At 43.1% G+C, this 6,000-nt stretch overlaps 1 pseudogene; it reads left to right on the top strand.

Moving 5' to 3' along the window:
• The first annotated feature begins 90 nt into the window (after positions 1–90).
• On the top strand, positions 91–209 carry LOC135759510 (5S ribosomal RNA; annotated as a pseudogene).
• The last annotated feature ends 5,791 nt before the right edge of the window (positions 210–6,000 follow it).

Below are 6,000 nucleotides of genomic sequence, written 5' to 3'. Positions count from 1 at the left end.
CCCATGAATGCGTCCTTTCTGTAAGCGTTCTCCCATGGCATGGCGTTGCCACATTAGTTTTGAAGTGTCTCTCGAATCAAGTCCGCACTCGCTTACGGCCACACCACCCTGAGCACGCCCGCTCTCGTCTGATCTCGGAAGCCAAGCAGGGTCGGGCCTGGTTAGTACTTGGATGGGAGACCGCCTGGTAATACCAGGTGCTGCGCTCCGTCGAGTTCATCATCTAAAAGCTTTTTTTTACCATCTTATTCCTATTTATATAATATAACTTATTAGTTTTACATAGGAATACTTTACCGTGACGATTATTGAGCAGTACTACCACGTGAAACTATTTATCACTAATAAACACCCAGTGTTGTTAGCTATAGCCCGCTAGCATCCACACGGTGGAGGCTGAAGCTAGCATTTTCCGATCTAATGGCGGATTCATCTGATATATGCTTTTCTGACCTATCCTCACCTGAGCGGGAAGCTGTGGAGGAGTTGTTTCCCGGTTTTAGCAGATCCAAGGCGAGGTACAGCGCCCACTTCAGCCTGCCTTCCGACGTCCACAAGCGAGCAACAAACATGCATTCCACGCGATGCAGCTTCACGGACCGTGAACGACATGAAAGCGATCGGGAAGCTGTGGAGGAACCGCTGCCCGGCCTTCGTAGATTCGGCAAGCCAAACATCACCCTGGCCCCAGACGTTCGCAGGCGACCGAGGCATGTCACAACCGAACACCCCACGCGATGCAGCTCCGGGGACCGCGTTCAGGTAAACGAAGACGCCATCGCCCAGCATGAAAGCGGTAAGACTCCGCTTGTTATTGTAACATGTACTACTTGCCACATGTATAGTTTAGCTTCTGCTGTTAGCATAGAGGGGTTTACATGCACTAAGTGTATTGAAGTATTAAGGTTAACTGAGAAGGTTGCTGAACTAGAATCGCGCATCCGAACGCTAGTTGAGGATAGCAAAACCGCTAATGTTACTGTCGCAAATAATCTATCGAGCGAAAAGACTAATGGCTAATTCCGACATCAGATGCTAATATAAATATTACAAATACTGTATCGAGCGCGCATAGTGTTTATCAAAATACACATGGCTCGGTTCCGTCATCAGAGTCAAGTCGGCGGTCAAACTGGGTGACTGTTAGGCGGCATAGTCATATAAGGCGTCCTTCTAAGACCCATAACGTAACGACAATTTCTAACAGATTCGATCCCCTAAGGAGTATACCAGCTGAAACACCTTTTAAAAGTGCCCTGGTCATTGGAGATTCTATACTCAGTGCTGGCTAATGCTAAGCGGAAGTTTTCTAAGATTGTTATTCACGCCGGCACGAATGACACTAGGCTCCGCCAGTCGGAAATCACCAAAGATAATATTAAGGAGATGTGTGAAATTGCAAAAACAATGTCAGACAATGTAATATGCTCTGGTCCCCTCCCCGCCTACCGGGGAGATGAAACACATAGTAGATTAGTGTCTCTCAATGGATGGATGTCAAAGTGGTGCCCTCAGCATAACGTAGGGTTTATAGACAATTGGAAGCATTTCTGGGGAAGACCATTTCTCCTAACCCGAGATGGCCTTCATCCGTCATCGGAAGGAAGTGCTATACTCACTAAAAATCTGATCAATAGTCTTAATTCTGATATAGTATGACTATCCAGGGCCCAGGTCAGGAAACAGACGGATCGGCTTAACCGTCCATCTGTTAGCTGCCGTGATATGTCAAGACCACTTATATCCCAGCACTTCGAGTCAATCTTACCGAAATATCAGCACATTTCAACTGTATCTGTTCCCCGAACAAATAAATACAGGGCACCGCTTGTTACATCTGGTACAAATCTGATTCAAATAAAATTAGAAAACAATACATTAACAGATGAATCTCGAATCTTAAAATTCGGCCTTCTTAACATTAGATCGCTTACCAATAAAGAACCTATTGTCAATGAAATAATTACAGACCAAAACTTAGATGTACTCTGTTTAACAGAAACCTGGCTTAAAGCAGACGACTACATTAGTTTAAATGAATCCACCCCACAAGACTATTATTATAAACACGAACCTCGATTAAAGGGGAGAGGGGGTGGTGTAGCTACAATATACAACACAATGTTTAAAGTAAACCAAAAATCTGAGCTAAAATTTAAATCATTTGAAGTAATGTTGTTAAATATGGAAATAACTGATCGTAACCACAAACAGCTTTCTTTTGCTTTAGCGACAATCTATAGACCACCGGGCCACCATGCAGATTTCCTTAAAGAAATAGCAAATTTCCTGTCTGAGCTTGTAGTCACTGTAGATAAAGCTCTTATTGTTGGTGATTTTAATGTCCATGTGGACAACCCAAAAGACGCATTAGGACGTGCGTTTATAGATGTTCTAAATTCTCTCAATATTAGACAAAACGTGACAGGGCCAACGCATACTCGTAATCACACATTAGACTTAATTCTGTCACTCGGACTCAATATTAATGACGTCGAAATATCACCTCAGAGTGATGCAGTTTCTGACCATTACCTTGTGTCATACACTGTACTTCTAGATAGGATCACTCAATCTACAACATGCTACCGACTAGCCAGAACAATAATTTCCACCACTAAAGATAGCTTTATTAGCACTCTTCCAGACCTGTCCCAAATGAAACATGTAGCAGATAACTGTGACGATCTAGATATTGAAATAGAAAACCTAAACAATGTCTGTTCTAACACATTGGATGCCGTTGCTCCCATTCGAAAAAAGAGATTCAAAGAAAAACCGCCAGCTCCATGGTATGACCATCACACAGCAGCTCTTAAAAAGGCAGCTAGAAAAATGGAAAGAAATTATAGAAGCACAAAGTTAGAAGTATGGCGCGCAGCATGGAAACAGAGTGTTAAACACTACAGACAGGCTATTAAAACCGCCAGATCTACATATCTTAGCAAGCTTATAAATGAGAATCATAATAACCCTCGTTTCCTCTTTAGCACAGTTGCGAAACTGACTAGAAACAAAGAACAAACAGAAACCAATAGTAAACTTCAACACAATAGTAACGACTTCATGAACTTCTTTTCTAACAAAATTTCGGCTATTAGGGAAAACATCGTAGCTACCCAGGCAGCCACCACTCTACCCATTAGTTCACTTAACACTAGACTACCATACGAACATCTTGATTCATTTAAACCTACTACAATAGATGAGCTCTCTAAACTAGTCACATCATCCAAATCATCGTCCTGTATATTAGACCCCGTTCCCACAAAACTACTTAAAGAGGTATTCCCTGTAGTGTCAACCCCGGTTCTAAATATCTTTAACTCATCGCTAGAAATAGGATACGTTCCAACAGCTTTCAAACTAGCAGTTATTAAACCGCTGAATAAAAAACCACAGCTTGACCAAGGAGAACTTAATAACTTTAGACCAATCTCAAATCTCCCTTTTCTTTCGAAAATATTAGAAAAGGTAGTGGCAAGCCAGTTACGCACATTCTTGACAAATAATAGTACATATGAAAAGTTCCAATCAGGATTCAGGCCCCACCATAGCACAGAGACAGCGTTGCTTAGAGTTACAAATGACCTCCTATTAACATCCGATCGTGGTGAAATCTCAATTCTTATATTACTAGACCTTAGTGCAGCATTTGACACAATAGACCACAGAATCCTACTCAATAGACTAGAAAACTATGTTGGTATCAGTGGTCAGGCGCTAGCCTGGTTTAGGTCATATCTAACCAATCGCTATCACTTTGTTTATGTAAATGAGGAAGAGTCATATCACTCCCTGGTTAAATACGGTGTACCGCAGGGATCAGTTTTAGGTCCTATCCTGTTCTCGTTATACATGTTACCCCTAGGAGACATTATCAGGAAACATAACATAAGTTTTCACTGCTATGCGGATGATACCCAGCTTTACATCTCCTCGCATCCCAGCGAAACACACACGTTTTCTAAACTAAAAGACTGCATTAGCGATGTTAGTGACTGGATGGCACATAACTTTCTTAAGCTCAACTCCAATAAGACAGAGGTACTTATTATTGAACCAAATCGCTACAAACATAATATGTCAGATTACAAATTGCACATAGATGGCTGTACTGTGGTGCCATCTTCCACGGTTAGGAACTTAGGTGTGATGTTCGACAGCAACTTATCCTTTGATAGTCATATCGCCAACGTCTGCCGCACAGCATTCTTCCATCTTAGAAATATCTCAAAAATACGCCATATACTGTCTACATCTGACGCAGAGAAGCTTATTCATGCTTTTATGACCTCTAGAATAGACTATTGTAACTCGCTACTCGGGGGATGCCATTCAAATCAGGTCAACAAGCTTCAGCTAGTTCAAAACGCTTCTGCAAGGGTACTTACTCGATCTAAGAAGTATGACCACATAAGCCCAATTCTGGCATCTTTACACTGGCTACCAGTTAAATATCGCATCCAATTTAAAATATCACTAATCACCTACAAAGCTTTAAATGGCTTAGCACCCTCATATCTTAGAGAATTACTATCAGAATACAATCCATCACGCACACTACGGTCGCAAAATTCTGGCCTATTGATTATCCCTAGACTATCAAAAGTGTCTAAAAGTGGAAGATCCTTTTCCTACTTAGCCCCTAAGCTCTGGAATGATTTACCAACCGATGTCCGAGAATCAGACACAGTCGATCATTTTAAATCTAGACTTAAAACTTTTCTCTTCAACAAAGCATTCGCATAATTTGTCTAGTAAAGGTTCTTAACTCGCAATAGTTATTTTCACGGAACAAAGCACTCACGGTCATAACACAGACCAACCAAATAAATAAATAAAAACCTTTTCTGCATGAACACTTAAAATGAATTGCATTAAATAGTTTGCCACCGTTTGCCACTGAACATGCATTAACGACGACAGTGGGGCTTCCGGCCTTAGTCAAACGGTTTGGCACGTATGGTCGGGTTGCGATTTTGGTGCTTTCGTGTGTCTTGTGAATAGTATGCCATACAGACCCGTTTGCCACTGAACCTGCATTAACGACGACAGTGGGGCCTCCAGCCTTAGTCAAACGGGTTGGTATGTATGGTCGGGTTGCGTTTTTCGCGCTTTCGTGTGTCTTGTGAATAGTATGCCATACATACCCGTTTGCCACTGAACCTGCATTAACGACGACAGTGGGGCCTCCAGCCTTAGTCAAACGGGTTGGCACGTATGGTCGGGTTGCGATTTTGGCGCTATCGTAAGTCTTATGAATAGTATGCCATACAGACCCGTTTGCCACTGAACCTGCATTAACGACGACAGTGGGGCCTCCAGCCTTAGTCAAACGGGTTGGTATGTATGGTCGGGTTGCGTTTTTCGCGCATTCGTGTGTCTTGTGAATAGTATGCCATACATACCCGTTTGCCACTGAACCTGCATTAACGACGACAGTGGGGCCTCCAGCCTTAGTCAAACGGGTTGGCACGTATGGTCGGGTTGCGATTTTGGCGCTATCGTAAGTCTTATGAATAGTATGCCATACAGACCCGTTTGCCACTGAACCTGCATTAACGACGACAGTGGGGCCTCCAGCCTTAGTCAAACGGGTTGGTATGTATGGTCGGGTTGCGTTTTTCGCGCTTTCGTGTGTCTTGTGAATAGTATGCCATACAGACCCGTTTGCCACTGAACCTGCATTAACGACGACAGTGGGGCCTCCAGCCTTAGTCAAACGGGTTGGTATGTATGGTCGGGTTGCGTTTTTCGCGCTTTCGTGTGTCTTGTGAATAGTATGCCATACAGACCCGTTTGCCACTGAACCTGCATTAACGACGACAGTGGGGCCTCAAGCCTTAGTCAAACGGGTTGGTATGTATGGTCGGGTTGCGATTTTGGCGCTATCGTAAGTCTTATGAATAGTATGCCATACAGACCCGTTTGCCACTGAACCTGCATTAACGACGACAGTGGGGCTTCCGGCCTTAGTCAAACGGGTTAGCACGTATG

Source organism: Paramisgurnus dabryanus, chromosome 9 (assembly GCF_030506205.2).
Source record: "Paramisgurnus dabryanus chromosome 9, PD_genome_1.1, whole genome shotgun sequence".
Classification (NCBI taxonomy): Eukaryota; Metazoa; Chordata; class Actinopteri; order Cypriniformes; family Cobitidae; genus Paramisgurnus; species Paramisgurnus dabryanus.
Note: the sequence above shows the minus strand (reverse complement) of the source record. Positions and strands in the feature narration are given on the sequence as shown.